We start from the raw sequence: 16,956 nt of genomic DNA on the forward strand, positions 1-16,956 counted from the left end.
AAGTCAACTCCTGCATGCTAGTAGACAAAATGTCCTCATTTATTACGATTTCAATCTGTTTTTCATAAAAAAATGTAAAGCTCTAACATTATTAAAAAGATAGAAAGAACATGTTAAGAGTAACCTGTATGAAGGCAGTCTTTTCCAGCGTAAAGATTAGAGCTTTAACTACTGGGTTATTTTCCCCTCTGATCAACAATTGTTGCAGGCTGCATGTTCCTGACTGAGTTACCGATTATTTGGATAATTCGTCAGAGCAGAGGTCTTCAAGCTAAAGAGCTTCTGTACGATATGAAGGGCATTCCATGCAGAACTGCATATCTGCTCAAGTGAAGGGTGAAAAAAAAGGACTCTGTAAAACCAGCACATGGAGGAAAACAAAATGTCTAGGGGCTTGATGAAAATTTGATGGTTTTGGCATCTCTCCACTTCGTCTCAGTAAAGGGAATGGTTTGGGAATTCGTTCCCAGAGAAAATAGTCAGAGGTGTTTAGGAGGATGTTGTAGAAAAGACTGTTGCAAGACCGCCCAGCCTGGGCGCGGCCATTAGGCAACAGAGCAACCAATGAAAATCCTCCTGCCATTCCAGGTCACACAATATATATACCCAACTCCTTTCCGGCAAGCTTCTCTGGAGATGCCGCCACAGTGCTGGCGAACGTCAGGAGAAAGCTCTTCTAGAACATGGCCACAGAGTCCGAAAAACCCCGGATGCCGGCCATGAAGGCTTCGACTTCAAATGCAGGAGAACGTTGGTGATTTTCTTTGTTCCTCTGCCACCGCTGGACCAAGGAAGTTGACATTGGTTTGTTGGGTACCTTCAAGTGAACTCCATCTTATTAGTGACCCCCTGAGTGAGAATCCTCCAAGTCACCGTATTTAACCTCAACAGCTCTGCTTAGATCTCCAGACTCAGGCCAGGTTCCCTTATTGTGCTATAGCCATCTGGTAGCAGTCTGCCTCTTTCCTACTCTGTTGACCTTACCAAGCATTTTAGTATTTCTAGTGGGTCATGTCTTCTCATATGTCCAAAATACAACAGCCTCATGTAGTCATATTGGCTATTACCCGAGTAGGCTGCAAAGTGCCTCTTCCCATCCTAAACCTGGCTTGGTCAGTTGCATTTCTCACTCAATATGTGGATAAAAGTCTTATTGCAGAATTTTGAGCAGCACTTCGCTTGCATGGGGAATGGTCTTCTAAAAAGGAACTTCATTATTGATGGCGAGAGTAATGATTCTGAAAGATTGATTAAATGGCAGTGTGGCCACATATTACCTTTCATAACATCTCTTGGCCGATCAGACAAAAAGAGAAGCTGTAATGAGAGAAATATCAAAAGCCATAGTACTTTCATCAGTGTATAAGACTAAACAATATCATATACAGTAGTGAGCGAGCCTTCCCATTTTGAAGGCAAATCTGACAAAATGTTGAAACAAGAAAAAACAGAGCAGTGGAAAGTGGGGAGGGAGAGTAAAGATTGGCTGATGTTTTTTAAGATAGGAGTCTATACAGGCATGCACATTAGATTCAGTTAGTTTCACTGTGTGCATTTACGTCCGGCTTCTGAGATTAAGCTGGTTCAGTGTTTATTCTCCACTTTTTATAAAGTCTGAGATCTAGTATTGCTTAGATCCTCCCTCTGCAGCACAACGACCTCTTAAGGGGCAAGGACAGAAGCAAAAGAAAATAGAGCTTTTAGCAAACTGGAGGTATAATCCAGTTGCTAGTCCCACTAGTCCAGACCTGTCCAATAAACAGACTGAAGCTACACTTATGTAAATCTAAATCACAGGTGTGGGTCTGGCGGCACTAACCATAGAATCATAGAATCGTAGAGTTGAAGAGACAGCAAGGGCCATCCAAATACACCCCCTGCCATGCAGAAACTCTCAATCAAAGCACCCCAACATAAACCAACATCGTGGTTTAGGTCACATCAGCCAAATTGGATATGAAAAGTAGTGTAGTGGCTCCCTTTCAAAAAAGATGAGAGCACATGGACATTCCCTTTGCTTTTATTTATGAACAACCTGTTAAATTTTAAACGACTCTACAAAGTGTGTGTCCGGTAGGATGTTGTGTGACTTCATGTTTTTGTAACTTAGGTGACCCCTGATGCGAACTATCACGGTTTTATTGGCAAGATTTCTTCAGGGGATTGGCAATTGACCATCCTCTGAGGCTGAGAGAGTGTGACTGCCAAGGTCATGCCAGTGGGTTTCCACATGGCTTGTGAATGACCCCTGGTCTCCAGAGTTGTGTAGCCCAACACTCAACCACTATACAGTGCTGTCTCTCTTTAGTATATATAACTTGGTGCCCATTTCCTCATGGTTTTCATTAATATTCCTCATATGCCTTCTCATAATAAACGTTTCCATTAAATCCATTATGGGATTTTCATCAGTTATCTCAGTCTTCCGGCTGTGTGAAGGTGTATGCAAGGTGTTCGGAATTGCCTTTATAGTTTCAATTCTACACAATTAAAATGTAAAAGATGATTTTTGGACACCCCCGTAATCTCAGTAATTACAGCAACGTCGTGTGACTTCAAGTCATTAGTGACGAATGGCAAACCTAAGGTGTTTGGGGTTTTTTCTTGGCAAGAGTTGTTCAGAAGGTTAGCCATTGCCTTCCCTGAGGCTGAGAGAGTGTGAATTCAGACCTGACACAAGTCAGACAGTGGGTTTTATAGCCCAGCTGGAATGAAGCCTGTCTCCAATCCATAGGTCCAAAATACACGGCAGAAATAATCCAGCTTGAGAGCCCTTTACTGCCGGGTTCAACGCTGTGGGAATTTGGCAACGTAGTTGTTTTGTGAGACTTTGGAGCCTTCTCAGTCAGAGGGCTCTGGGGCCACAGCAAACTACAATTCCCAGGATTCCCTAGCACTGACCAGGGAGTTAAAGGGCTCCATCAAGCTGGATTATGTTCTGCAGGTATTTTGGACATAGAAATGGGAGACTAGGTTTTGAATAAATAATAATAATAATAATAAGACATTCATTAATATTTTGGAACTGTGGTTTTGTGAGGCATTTAGCCTTCTCTGTCAGAGATTACAGTGCCACAAATAACACAATGCCCAGAATTCCCTAGCACTGAGCCAATAGCAGTTAAAGCGGCTTCAAACTGGACATTTCTGCAGTGTGTGTTTCGGAACACAGTCCACAAATGAGGTACAAGAGACTCAATGCTTTTATGTGTGTATTTTGGTGACGCTGTAGCTTGTCTTTGGTAGATGGCCAACTCGGCGTACTGTACATCTTTCCCAAATGCGCCACCATGAGCATTTTAAACTACAGTTCCCAGAAACGCCTTCCACCGACGCGCGGCCAGGCTTAGAACGCAAGCCCTCGCGCGCGGAAAAACTACGGAAGCGAGTTTTGCCTAGGCCACCGAACCCAAGGGTGTCCCTTCAGGTTTGGACAAAGCCTCGCTGCCCACGTGATGCCGCTTCGCGAGGCGGCGGAAGGGCCTCTCCGTCTCGTCGTCTCCTGACAGAGGTTACGAGTAACCCGTGTGTGTCATTCCCGGCCCCCTTTCCTCCCTCTCCTTTGAACAAGGGCGCGGGGACGGCTGTTGGAGCTTTGTGTGAGGGACTGAGGGGAGCCCTGGGGAGGATCTTTCTCCTTCCGCGAAAGAACATAAGAGTCCCTCAGCTGAAGGGGGCGACTGCAGGGAAACGAAGTGGGGCGGTGTGGGTGTGTTTACTTCCCCCACTTTTCCCAGGAGGAGAGGCAACTGTGCTTGCTTGACTGGGGTGAAAAAGGTGTGTCGAAGAGGGAGTTAAGGGCGGGCGAGTGGGCGCGCGAGGCGGGGACGGCGACGGTTGAGGAAAGGGGCGTAGTCAATAGCCGCGCGCGCCCCGGCTATTCCTCCCGCGAGCGCTCTTCGTGGCTCCCCCCCGTTCCCGTCCTTCTGCCTTGTTTCTAAGGGCGACGCCGCTTTCGCCTTTCCTGATTGGCTCAATATGAGGGGCGGCCCGACTACCACGCCTCCTTTCGTGGCCCCTCCCCCTTTCCCCTGTCCATCTGCTTTGTTTCTAAGGGCGACCTCGCTGCTCGCCTTTCCTGATCTCATACTGGATTTATTTCTGCAGTGTGTTTTGGACTTTGGCTCCAGCTGTGTTTGTGGAAACCTTCAGGTCACATTTCAACTATGACATGCCCCATGGATTTCCATAGAGTTTTCTTAGCAACGAGATTCAGAGGTAGTTTTGCCAGTTTCTTCCTCTAAAAATATAGCCTATTGCACTGGCATTTGTGGTGGTCTCCCATCCAATTGCTGAATGACCAGTTATCTTTGCTGCTTTCCACGAGATTAGGCCATGCATGGAATGTAGGTGCAGATTATTTCAGCTCTACATTGCAAACTGGCAACTTTTTGACATAGCAACTAACTAGGGCTGAACTTGTTGCTTGGACTGCAACAACACTGTGGAAAAGCCAGGCTTAATGTGTAGAAACACAGTGGAGGTAAAACGTCATGTGTCTGATGAGATGGGCTGAGTCTATAAAGGTTTATATCACAGTAAAAGATCCACTAGCTTTAAGATATTTATTTATTCATGAGTAGTTATATCCTGCTTTTTCTCCAAAATGGGATTCAATTCGTTTACAGTAATTAAAAGGATAAATCAAAATGTAATAGACAAAAGTGAACTGCCCTTTGTAGTGTTTTACACTTCGTAACAAATTAGATGTAGATGGCCAGACAATTAAATACAGAACACAGAGCACCAAACTACATTAACTTACAGAACTCAAGACCTGCTTTTTCACAGCTTAATCGTAGTCTATTTTTCCATGCTCAGGCATCTTTCCTGGCTAAGAAATGGGGTGGAGAAGAAGGCATGGCCTTTCACCTGAAGAGCTTGTGCTGTTGTAGTAACTGTATCGGGTTACTACAAGTAACAACATGTTCTGTAAATATGGACCTGTATTTTTCCAACAGAGCAACTAGTTGGCAGCTTTGTAAAGTTTGTTAAGCAGCATCCAAAGTTACTGAAACTGATTAACTTCTTTTTTGCACCAGAGGGTATCATTGGTGACCGCCCTTTTGTCTATGGCACTTTATAAAGTGATGAAGAGGTTTTGTGGCTCACTGTAGATTGTCAGCAACACCTTATTGGAAGCCTTGCTTGGCACAATTAGATATATATTGCTGTCCCTATTTAGAGTAGTATTGATTTGTGGCTGTATCTGTGTATTTCATTTTCAGGTAAGTTGGTGGAGCTCATAGGAAAATTCTGTATGCGTGCTAATGGTTTTGTGATGTTTAATTGAAAGAGGCACTTTGAATTGGTTTTTTTGTACATATTTTAAACGCATTTAAAAGAATGTCCTGTAATGCTAGCACTTTGAAGTCTTCGTTTTAGCTAAACACATACAACCTCAGTTCAGGCCTGTGCATGCCATAACAGTAAATGCCCCACTGATTCTGTGGGACTGACTTCTGAGTAAACTCATTGCGCTGAAATGTGGTCAGGATCTGGACTCTAGTAGTCAATATTTTTTTCCGAGGATAAGTAGAAATTTGGGAGTCATGCATTATAAGACCTATGAGCTTGGGCACTTCCATCAATACACATTTTATTTGACACTACATGATAAGGAGCCACAACCTGTGCAGGACATCAGTGCCAACCTGTGGTGGCATCTCATGGAAGTTAAGAGCATGACAGGGCAACCAAGCTTTTAAAGAGAGATTCCCTGAAATAGCTTCTAGGAAGATGAGAAAGAAAGGACGACTCACTTCGTGCTTTAATTTCTGTCCAGCATTCATCTGCACGCATATCAGGTCTGTTCTCCGCTTCGATCACTCCCTCCTTATTGTCATCCCCATGGTTCCCCTCCCTTCCGTATTTGTTACAAACTTCTGCTGTTGACTTTAAAACCCTGCATGGGCTGGCCCCTGCTTATTTATCAGAGCTTCTTTCTCCTTAACCTTCCCATTTGTGCCTCTGTTCTGGTAGTCAAGGGCTGCTGTCCCAGCCATGGATTTCACTACTCCAGCCTGGATCTGTTGCTCTTTTCACTTGCTGCCTTTTATTCCCACCACAAGCCTGTTCATCACCTTGTAACCAGCTTCAGAACTGAGTTAAAGGTAATACGGTCAGGGAAGTGTTAGGACTAGGCTAGAAGCGAAGGGGCTGACCTGTGCTATCCTGGCCCACTGCTCAGCCCTTGAACATGCATGGGAAGCTGCTATACAGTACATTCATAGAGGCATATTCTACTGGATGACATTGAAACATCGGAGTTGCTTGTGTTAGCATTCTGCTTCTGGATGAAGTTACCCTTCTTGTAGAGAATCGTGACAATGCTAATATAATATTGAGCTGAAAGCTCTCTAGAAAAATATTTGCTTTAGGGATTGATTAAGAAATATGAATGGCACATGATTGGATTGTTAGATGAACAGCCTCATCATATGCACTAAACTGAGATACTTGTCAGTAAAGTGAAATATAGTTTGAGAGTAAAATATGCAAAAATCGAAGCATTTAAGTGATTTCAGTGTTACCTACGTATACCTAGAAGTGAACGCTGCAGAGAGTACTGGGACTTACTCCCTAGTAAGATTGCATAGGATGGCAGTCCAGTTCACTGATTTGATTATAGTTGCTGATTTTGCTGGGGGTGCAATATAGTTAGTAGCTCTTTTTTATTTTGGTTGAGGCAGTAAACCTGTACCATTGTTGTTCCAGTATTTGGAGTCTCATATGAAATAGTTTATCTTAGGCAAAAACATTTATGTTTAAGTCTTAAAAAAGAGGGCTAAAGAGTGGTGTGGTTTTTAATTAAATAAGTTTGAGCTCATTATGATCTGCAGTTGGTGAACCTTGTATTATAATCAGTGGGCCAACTGAGATACCTGTAATGGAAACTGGCTTTCTGTTACACAAGGCTTGTGGAAACTTGTTTATGTTTCAGGGAACCATGATTTTCTCTTACATGTGAACTGTATGTTGTCCAAACTTGAGTAAAACTAGATTTTAATTGTCTAATCTGTCTGTTTTCTTTGAAGGTCTATATATTGAAGCAGTACATATCAAACATGGCAGATGGGGCAGTCCCTTTGAAGAAGGAATGGATGTGTGACTTACCCACTGGACACGAGAGCCTTGATGATAGTTGAAACAATACGTAAAACTACAATTTTTGAGGTTTATATCATAATGTAATGTGTAAATTAAGCTGTTTATGTATATTATATGTAATATGAAACCATTTGGACATCAGTGAAATACAGTTATGCGGTTTATTTATAACTTTGAAAAATTATGGTGATTAATAATTAAGAAATTGTGGTTCTTTACCCTAGGATATATAAAGAAATATTTGATATTTGATTTTAGGGCAATGCTCAGAATTTTATTAAATTATAGTGCTGATGGTTTTCTTTAAATAAAAATTAATGTAGTTTAATTAAAATTCCTCTTGTATTTTTGTGTTGGTTTTTTGGCTAAGAACAGTAGCTTCACATAATGTATTTTTCTTCAATAAATCAAGATATTTATTTGTTTTGTGAATTTGTGTGTTTGTTTTTATGTGTGTTTAGAGCTGGGGGGTCAGCCAAAGAGACTAACAAATCTTCAGAAAAAAACAAGAAAAAGGTTTCTAGAAAGTGAAATAAGACTTACAATGACGTCTCTCCAGAATCTACTCCAGGATTGGTGGACGAAGGAAATCAAAGACTCCCCATAGCTTTCCCTCATACAAGATACAATGACTCAAATGCTGGCCAGAGCAGGCAGAACTAGAGAAAAACCTAAACAAAGAATAAACTTCAGTGATTTGGATCAGGTTTTGTGTTTCATTCAAAAAGGTGAAATTGCACATAATATTGTTAATGTTAGGGGAAAATTGATATATGTACCTAGAGAGCATAATAATAATTGTGTGCTCGGATAATTTGATAAGTTGAACTTGAGTCTGAACCAGAGGAGATATATATGTGCATGTGATCATAGAGTGTAAGGCATTTTTGTGTATTGTTTTCCTAATTGTAATGCGTTTAGATTAACACCTTTAAAATGCATGTTTTTCCAGCTACATTCTTAGAGACTCACAAAGGGCTTTATAGCACATTTCAGCTATAAAACTGTAGCTCTAACCCTGGAAGGAAGGAGGTGTCAACCTTGTGTCCAGCCAGGAACGCCCTGTTTTTTATCTGGTTCCTTTAAACGGAGTGGGTTGGGGGACAGGTAGAGGTAGAAGCTAGCAATAGCCGAATGCTGTCTCAGTTTCCAAGCTAGGAAATGCCGGGTGTAATTTTGTCCTTGGTGTCTCTTCTATCCCTGATAGAGAGGAGGGTGTGTTTGTGCGGAGAAACAAGCAGCTGCCAAATGGTCCTGCTGTGCATTCTGCCATCATTCCAAAGTCGGTCTTAAAGCAACTAAGAGAAAGAAAGGCCAGTGGATTACATCATATCGGATGGCTTCTGAGTAGCAGTGGCAACATCACTTTGTGTTCTGTCTTCTTTCGGTTAAGGCACAGGCAAGAGCCAGTTGGATCACCTCTATTTGATAACTACCTGCTATTGTTTTTCTCTATTAATTCTCTCGATGGCCTCCCTCATTAATAAAGGAAAAGTATGGTTGTAGCATTTGGTGAACAGTGGGCTGCGATTCTAGAGAGAGTTGATATAACTTCTGCAGTGTTTTCACAAAAGGAGCAGCTTTTCATGGCTCTTTCTCATCAGTCCATCCACTACCTTATGCGATACAGTAGCTGTGGAGGGAATAGAATACAGAAATGGGAGTTAGATGGGGGAATGAGAAGATGGGGACGGGCTAACCCAGGCAGAAAAGTAAGGATGGGTAACTCTGGTCGGCAGGCATTTGTGCATTTTATGATCAGGCAGGCTTCATATCAATCAGTGTTTTTGTTCATGCTTGTATGTGGTAGTGACTCACCAGGTTTGTAACACTGAGTGATTTTAAAGGAACTATGAGTAATGTGATGTATTTCATTTGTGTAGAGAAGTATTGGAAGTGATTCTCAGGGCAGAGCAACAGCTGCTAACAACAAGCACCAACTGAATGAAAACAAAAACCATTCAACTTCCTGTCACTACAGATTAATACCAACAAGGCAAGGATGATGCTGCAATGTTTCTCAGACACAAGAAGCTGTGGATCATCCCAGTAATAAAGACTTACTTACAGCTGCCTTGAGTAAGGATTGTTGCAGAATTGCCCAGTCTCAATTGAAGAAGATGGAAGAGGTGAACCTGCTGTGGACAGTAGCCAGGTGCTATTTTGGTTATGTATCTGATTAATCCAAAAAAGATTAAGGAAATGCTTAATTATTGTGTTTTTATAAGACAAACACTTTTTAAAAAATCGGGAATGGGAGCAACCCTTAAGGAAGCCATAAGACATGAAATTGCCAAGTAGGAGTATAATGTTTATGCAATTTGCATGTGATTTTAATCAAAGCTTGCATTTTTATTGAAACAGGGCTTTAATTCTAGAGTGTGGTTCCCCAGCATGACCCATTTATATGCTTTTGGATCTCAATTGTCATTACCACCAGCCTATGGGTTTAGGGGTCAGTTATGGGAGTTGTAGTCCAACTCTGCATTGCACCAGTTTGGGAATATCTGTTTTTACAGACTTCAAGATAACCAGACAAGTCCTTTTAGTAGAAAGAAGTGTAGGAACTTGGGCAGATTTTATTTTTCCCTTTTACATTTTAAAATGTTTTCATACTTTCCTAAGCTATATACACTAACAGGGGCTGAGATGAGTGAATAGATTATACAGTGTGATTAAAAAGAATGGTGCAAAGGTAAAAGCTGTTCTTATTTGGTGTTTTTGCACTTTATTTGGGATCACCCGTTACATGGATTGCTCTATAACTTTAGTAGTACACAAAGACATGCATACGATTCTGAATATTACTTATATGATTATCCATTTGGGATGCAAGGAGGGTTACTTCAGCAGGTCGGAAGTCTACTTTTGTTTGAAAGGCAGATTTTTTTATGTTAAATGATGCAGGGGGCCTCCTGCAACCTATTTTAAAAGATGAACACGGGGTTTTTTTGTGGACTCTTGGACTCACACAGTTAGGTATTCCTATGCCTGCGCAGTGGATCCTTGGAACCTTCCAGAATAGTTATAAAGTTTTTATGTCAGTGAGCTCCATCCACCTTCAGTCTAGCCTCAGTTTTCCCACTCATTTACTTCAGTTCCTTTTCATCCCTATCATTGAGCAGCATCGAGGGAACCTCGCAAGTAGGTCTTTTACTTCTGTTATGGAGACTTCATAAGAGGCAATTCACACTTTTTTTCTTTCTTTTCGTTTTGTTTAGATAATGGGCAGTCTGGATAAGTCTTGACTGCAGAAAGCACTTGGATAGGTGCAGTGTTGTCATCCTGACTAAATACTAGATTACAACTTAGATTTGATTGCAGCTTTTGTGGTCAGCATAACTTTGGTTTTTTGATGTGATGGTTTTGTCATCCTAATGAACCATGCAGTATGCGTGCTGGATTACTATTAGTAGGATGCAATTATAAAAGAGCTGAGTTGTTGTCCCCCCCCCTCTTTTCTCCTACAGGTAATCACCAAAACTACTCTGGTGATTGGAAAGGCTCTGAAGCCGGTTGATTACTCTGAAGGGTAATCAGTGAACTATTTAATTTAGCCCTAAATGTTAATTATATCATGATTTACTTCATAGTCATATGTTTGTAATACTTTCACAACACAAGTTATAATCTGTCACCGTCTCTTGTGATGTTTTCAGATTGGTGAACAGATTAGTTCAAATCGTGACTACTTGCAAAAGCCATTTCCATGAGAGATGATCTTGTTGGGAAAAACAGGAGATCTGCTAATAATGTTGAGCGTTTATGTCATCTCATATATCACCTGAAAGAACAGGAGAAATCTTATCGGAAATTTTTACAGAAGATACTAGTAAGTTTTGAGAATTTAAATGTCTTTTAGCACTCTACAAACACATTATTGGAAATAGCATGAGAATGAGTTTAATATGTAGCAGTTTCCCTTTAACTTTCCCTTATTCCCATTTATATAGTTTTTTTGTTTATGCCATCAACATATTCCAGGCTAGAAAGAAGGAGGAGGGGATGGTCGAACTGTAGATTCAGCTGTGGGATCTGGTTCTGTAGCTGGAGCACATCGCTAAACATTGATGTGCAGTCGTAAGTTTTTTAGTAAGCTGTTTTTTTAGTATTAAGGTGGTAGAGATTATGCTTCTTCTGATAACTGATGTTTTGCATCTGAATTTTAGTTCAAGAAAAATTTAGCAGGCTAAATTCTTTAATGTCATTGAGAATTTTAGTTTATTCAACTCATGGGGGTTGAATCATAACTACCTTTAAACGGAGACCACTGTAGACTATTTGGAAAAAAGTTTTTCTGGGTTGGAACCTCTGTACCAGTGGCTTGTCATATGAGCAAGGAGCTGTAGCAGGAAGGGGAATGGTTCAATATAGGAACCTTCAGTTGCAAAGCAGAAAAATCTTCTAGTAAGTGCACCTTTTGGAATCAAACTGATTTGTCAGTTTTTATTTATAACATGATAAGATTGATAATTCACTACTATATATGACTGATAGACTGATAACTCCCTACTTACAGAATTTCCCTAACCCAAAAAGTTCTAGCCCTAAGGAGGCCTCCCCTTTCCAAACATGTAACCTATATAGTTTTCAAGTTATGGCATCCCATTAAGCCTTGATAGGTTTGAAACTGAAGCCATGTGACCACATAGGTAGACTCTCAGGTTTATACCTTACAAAGTGTTCTATGAAACTATTTATTTCAAGCTTTTCATTCCCTATTTATTTTGCTCTCGTGTGTCTGCTAAAACAGTTTTTCCTTTCTGAAGAAGATGTGATTACCACTTCATATACAACAGCCCTATGCATATTACTTAGAAGTAAGCACCTGGGATCAGTGGGACTGCCCTTAGGAGAGTGAAAGGCTCCATGCTTGGCATCACAGTGGCATACACAGATCAGCATGTTCATTTCTTGAAAACGAGATGTGATAAATATTCAACTCTAGGATTTGTTTTTTTTTTATCACTCTGCCACTACGTAATTTATTTCCTTGTGTTTTTTCAGGGGAAGGTGAAATAGATGGATTATTTAACAGCCCTAATAATAATGTAGCTTAAGTGTCAGAGTGTATAATAATTGATTAGGTGAGAGCAGAATCTTGTTAGTGCACTAAATATTAGCAGTTGTACTTTTTCCACGGCCAGGCAGCAGTGGGAAAGCAGACAAACAGTTGGCTTTGTCTATTTCTTCATGCCTAGTTTCCTTCATGGTGACTGTACCTGTGGCCTTTTGTTAGTCCCTCCACCACCTCCACTGCTGTAATTATGTTGGTGTAGTGCATGGCAGGATCTGGCCTATGTGCTTTCAATAGTTGGTAGAAAGTGATGATACAGGTGTGCAGAAGCGTTCTAGCTCTGAATTGGGCTAGGCTGAGTCACTGACATTAAAGAGCCTGGAAGATTCTTTGAGTAAGTTGATTGTGCTATCTGCTTGGAACAACTGTTGCTCATATGGTGGTAATATTAGCAATCAGTGCTCATGAGTAAGTTTCATAAAATCATAGTGGTAATTGATACATGTTAAAATTAGAATCATACCTCTAAGCAAATTCAAAATGATGAATTGTCCCCCCCTCCCCCCCAAAAGCTTGACAAAACCGTTAATGTCTTGAGCTGTGGTTGAAACAATGAACAATATTGAGTAGGAAACTTATGGCATGGAGCTGGGCACATAAAGAGGTATACAGTTTGGTTTCCTACTCTTTGTGAATTGAGTCTGCATTGATGAGATACATCGGTGTATATGTGTGGCAGCCCATACGTCCCAAAACGGAAGAAAGAATTGGGGCTTAAAGTTGTTAGAACTTAGAAAAGTGGGAAGTAACCACATTGCTGCTCCTGTGCTCTGATCCACTGACTTAAAACATTACTGGGAGCAGAATTTGAATACTGTTTATTTACAGCTGTCACGTTACTATTGATAATGATAAATTAGATATTTTTTTCATGTTGATTTCTTAAACAGTTGGAGTTGGGGCTTTTGCAAGATTTTTTTAAAAATATTTTTAAAAATGTTAGGATTCTCAAAGAAATATATTACAACCAGGAGAATGTTCAATGTCAGTTAGGTGCATGGGTTGTTGTTTTTAATTAAAGTTCATCGTGGCTAAATTTCCAACGTTTGATTCCAAGTTTGTAGGATTGAAATTAGAATTGGCCCCATGCCATATGTAACCTAGGCCTGGAACAGTGGGCAAAAAGAAGTGGCTTCTGACGCTTTGGAGGGATCACATTCAAATGACACATGCCTCCAATGTGGCCTGAAGCCATGCTCCGGTCCTTGGACCAATGCAAAATGGAACCGGGATAATCTGGCTCCTAGGGGCGCGGGTTGGGTCCTGCAGCCACAGCTCATTTTCATAGCAGGCCTTGCAGTCAGTGCAGTCCTGATATGCGTGTGGCCAGAGTGAACTCGGGCCACTCTACACAACTGTCGGCACAAGCCTCTACTTAGTTTTTTCATTATTTCTCTCCAGACCTATAAACTGCTGTTTTTCACTTTGGGACTTTGAGTCAGTTGAGGGATTTGCTAGAAGGAGCTACATAGGAGAAAATCAAAGAAACCTTTTTGCACATGCAGCTCCTGTATCATAACTATTGATCTGTCCATTTTGATTTTTTTTTAAAAAATGTATATGTAAGGACATGACTTAAATAGCGTGTCATAGTATAAATAATATATATACATAAGCAATCCCATTTCGTGATTCAGTCTACAACCTTTTGTAATCAAGTTTTATTTGTTGGTGAAAAAAGTTACTTAGAATCATAGAATCATAGAGTTGGAAGAGACCACTAGGGCCCTGATCCAGTCCAACCCCCTGCCATGCAGGAAATCCAAATCAAAGCATCCCTGACAGATGGCCATCCAGCCTCTGTTTAAAAACCCAAGGAAGGAGACCTATCACCCTCCGAGGAAGGAGTGCATTCCACTGTCGAACAGCCCTTACTGTCAGAAAGTTCCTCCTAATGTTCAGGTGGAATCTCTTTTCCTGGAGCTTGCATCCATTGTTCCGGGTCTAGTCTCTGGAGCAGAAAAACAAGCTTGTTCCCCTTCAAAATGAAATCCAGTCATTCCGTTCCAGGAAAGCAGCTTCCTAGTGCTTCTCCTGCCCTTGCTTCTGCCAGCCATGTGACACGGGTCAGGCTTTAGTGGGAAAATGCACACATGCTGTCCAGGCATGGCCTTGAGAAACCACCTGTGGCCATCTCCTTTGCACTCTGTGGCTCTCTTATTCTGGTGCTATCTTTAATTGATGGCAGGCTTGTAGTCTAAAAGGGAAAAAGGAGGGAGAAGTCTTCCAATATTCCCATCCTAAAGCTTCGGCTCCTCCCCCAATCTGCTAGCCAGGCCTACTCTGAACAGCAAAGCTATTCATGCTGGCAATGAAAACAATTGCTGTGATTTGTGAGACCAAACTGAAAAATCCAGATGGGAGGAGCCATAGGAAACTGCTGGGATGAATTACTTCTTTTTAGCATCTTATCAAATACTGCTCTTGGGAACACGGTTTTGTAGGTTTCTTTCCATCAGAGGAGGAGAGGGGCAGTCCTGAGAGAAGCCACATCTACCTGAATCTTATATATGAATTAGATTCCCTACTTTAAATGTTTAGTGAGGGATGGGAGGTTCCATTTGTTCCATCTCCCGCTGCAATCCGCCAATCTGATCCTAAATGAGGATGGGCTAATGGGGCGTTCAACGGTATTTATTGTGTATTGGATTGTGATTGTTTTTAATGTAAGTGAGTTATTAGTAAACCGCCCTGAGCGGAAGGTGCGGTATAAAATAAAAACTTATTTATATTATTATTTATTTTATTTATCCTTTCAAATATTAAACAGGGCTATCATATCGCCCTTAACCTTCTTTTCTCCAGGCTAAACTCCCAAAAGCTCCCTAAGTCGTTCCTCATAGGGCATGGTTTCCAGACCCTTCACCATTTTGTCGCCCTCATTTGGACACGCTCCAGTTTCTCAATGTCCTTTGAATTGTGGCGCCAGAACTGGACACAATATGCAGTGGGCCTGACCAGAGCAGAATACAGTGGCACTATTACTTCTCTTGATCTAGACACTATACTTCTATTGATGCAGCAAAATAGCATTGGCCTTTTTAGCTGCCGCATCACACTGTTCACTCAGGTTCAACTTGTGTGTCTACTTGGACTCCTAGACCCTTCAAACGTAGTTTCATTCAGCCAGGTGTCCCCCATAATCCTATATCTGTGCATTTTATTTTTTCCGCCCTAAATGCAATCCTTACATTTCGTGTGTTGAATTCATTTTGTTAGCTTGGCCCAGCTTCTAGTCTATCAGGTCATTTTGAATCTTGATCCTGTCCCTGGAGTATTAGTATCCCCCTAATTTGGTGTCATCTGCAATTTGATAAGTATGCTCCAATCTGTCATCCAGGTATTGATAAAGATGTTGAATAGCACGGGCCCAGGACAGAGCCCCACTGGACACCCACTGGCACTTCCCTCCAGGATGAAAAGGAGCCATTGTGAGCACCCTTTGGCTTCAGCCGGTCAACCAATTACAGATCCTTTAACAGTTCCTTTGTCAGCCCACATTGTTACAAGCTTGTTTGCAAGAATGTCATGGGGAACCTTGTCAAAGGCCTTAGTGAAATCAGATATACTACATCCACAGCATTCCCTTCATTTTATCAAAGAAAGAGATCAGGTTGTCTGGCTGACTGTTTTCTCTGAAACCATGTTGACTTTTTGTGATTATGGCATTGCCTTCTAGATGTTCACAGACCTCTGTTTAATGATCTGCTCCAGAATCTTTCCTAGTATGATGTCAGACTAACTGGACGATAATTGTTGGGGTCCTCTTTCTTCCCCTTTTTGAAGATGGGGACAACGTTTGCCCTCCGCCAGTCGGCTGGGATCTCTCCTGTTCTCCAGGACTTCTCAAAGATTATTGCCAATGACTCCGATATTACATTTGCCAGTTCTTTTAATACCTTGGATGGAGTTCATCTGGTCCTGGAGACTAAATCATTTAGATTAATAAGGTGTTCCTCTACTATCTCTTTACTTTTTCTGTGCTGAAATTCCCCTATTCTGTCCTCTGCTCCATTATCCTCAGGTTGAGCACCCTTTGCCTTTTCTGAGAAGACTGAGGCAAAGAAGGTGTTTTAGTAATTCTGCCTTTTCTCTGTCTTCTCTTAGCATTTTGCCATCTTCCCATTCAGTGCCCCTACCCTTTCCTTTTCTTCCTTTTGCTGCGGACATATCCAAAAAAGCCCTTTTTATTGTCTTAACCTCTCTATCAAGACTGAGTTCATTCGGTGCTTTAGCTTTCTGACTTTACCCCTACACATGCTGCTATTTCTTTGAATTCCTTTTTTGTGATTTCCCCCTTTTTCCATTCTTATACATGTTCCGTTTCAAACTTAGCTCCGTGAAAGGTCCTTAGTATCCATCCTGGTTTCTTGAGACCCTCCCGTTTTTCTTTCTCACTGGAACTGGTTTGAAATTGTGCCTTCATATCTCCCTTTGAGAAAAGTCCCATCCATCCTGAAATCCTTTATCTTTTAGTATTCTGACCATGGAATTGCTCTCAATACTTCTCTAAGTTTACTGAAATCCGCTTCTCCTAAAGTCGAGATGCGTGTCTGACTCTGCCTGGCTTCTCCTTTCCATTGTATAACAAACTCCAGGAGAACATGGTCACTTCCACCTAATGATCCACCACTTGCACCCCATTAACAGTCACAAAAAACTATGGAACCGGCCATGAAAGCCTTCGACTTTAAACCCAAAGGTAAGCTTGCAACATGCATTTATGCATTTTCGTTGTTTCCAATAAAGGTATCGTTATTTGGATGTTA

The 16,956-nt window shown here is 41.3% G+C and overlaps 1 pseudogene; it reads left to right on the forward strand.

Annotated features, from left to right (window-relative positions):
• Positions 1-11,190, forward strand: part of LOC121917672 — an 11,934-nt pseudogene extending 744 nt beyond the window's left edge.
• Positions 11,191-16,956: the final 5,766 nt, after the last annotated feature.

Source organism: Sceloporus undulatus, unplaced genomic scaffold, assembly GCF_019175285.1.
Source record: "Sceloporus undulatus isolate JIND9_A2432 ecotype Alabama unplaced genomic scaffold, SceUnd_v1.1 scaffold_74, whole genome shotgun sequence".
Taxonomy (NCBI): Eukaryota; Metazoa; Chordata; class Lepidosauria; order Squamata; family Phrynosomatidae; genus Sceloporus; species Sceloporus undulatus.